Here is a 1,353-nt window from a genome sequence, read left to right on the forward strand (position 1 = left end):
ATCTATCTATCATCTATCTATCTATCTATCTATCTATCTATCTATCTATCTATCTATCTATCTATCTAATCCTAAAAGCAGAAAAGGCTTTATTGGGGCAGGCACCAATAAAGGAAGTAGGGAAGTGAATAAAAACAAAGTCTAGGGGCTGGAGCGTTGGAGAATTGGTTCGGCAGTTAAGAGCACTGGCTACTTTTGCGGAGAACCTGGGTTCAATTCCTAGGACCCACATGGGCGCTAACAACTGTCCACCTGTCCATAATTCCAGTTCTAAAAAGCAGAAAAGGCTTTATTGGGGCAGGCACCAATAAAGGAAGTAGGGAAGTGAATAAAAACAAAGTCTAGGGGCTGGAGCGTTGGAGAATTGGTTCGGCAGTTAAGAGCACTGGCTACTTTTGCGGAGAACCTGGGTTCAATTCCTAGGACCCACATGGGCGCTAACAACTGTCCACCTGTCCATAATTCCAGTTCTAGGGGATCTGAAACCCTCTTCTGATCTCCACGGGCATTGCACAACACGGGTACACTTATGTATATGCAGGCAGTACACTTATACACATGAAATAAAAATAAATAATAAAAAGAACAAAGTCTAAAGATCCACATATATGAATATGTCACAATAAAACTCACTCATTCGCATGCTAATCAAAATATTAAAAAAAATAACAACCAACAACCCTACCTGTGAAGACAGGCTGGCTGATTATGACCACAGACAGGAGCGGTGATGCAGAGAGATGCTGATGAAAGTTAACAGTGACCTGGCAGTTGAGAAGGGAAACCTTGGAGAATAGCTGAGGTTAAGAGGAAGAGATGGTATGGGGAGCAGGTCTGAGGATTGAGAGGTTGGCTGTGTCTCTACTGGGTCAGGGTTATCAGCAAGATGAAGGAACCTAAGCTTCCTGTGATTGAAGTCTGCAGGCAGAAGGATTTCCTTACCTTCTGATGGTGCCTGTCTCACAGAATCCCAGTGTCAGGATCAGGACTATCTACTTCTTTTGGCATCATGGAGTTTATTTTGTTATCTTTTTCTATTCCAATGTCTTTATTGCTCAGTCCAAGAACCATGGTGTCCACTTGTTATCAACCTCACCAGCTGACTGTGAGGGCACTTTTTGGGATGGTATATAAGAAAGAGGATCTGATAAATAGATTTAATGCAAGATGATTCTGAATTTAATAGATTTGGACCAGTTCAGAAGGTCTGACCTGCATAGCCCCTGCCACAAGCCAGACATGTCCCTAAGGACATTTGAATTTGATATTCTCTCTCTCTCTCTCTCTCTCTCTCTCTCTCTCTCTCTCTATCAAAATCTAGGTATGTCTTGGTTTGTACATACATTCCTTTTC

The 1,353-nt window shown here is 42.2% G+C and overlaps 1 protein-coding gene across 1 annotated transcript in view; it reads left to right on the top strand.

Annotated features, from left to right (window-relative positions):
• The window catches only part of Pkhd1 (PKHD1 ciliary IPT domain containing fibrocystin/polyductin), a 563,112-nt gene that overhangs the window by 267,492 nt on the left and 294,267 nt on the right, over positions 1–1,353 (top strand). The window lies entirely within an intron of this gene.

Source organism: Nannospalax galili, unplaced genomic scaffold (genome assembly GCF_000622305.1).
Source record: "Nannospalax galili isolate Female #2095 unplaced genomic scaffold, S.galili_v1.0 scaffold329, whole genome shotgun sequence".
NCBI lineage: Eukaryota > Metazoa > Chordata > Mammalia > Rodentia > Spalacidae > Nannospalax > Nannospalax galili.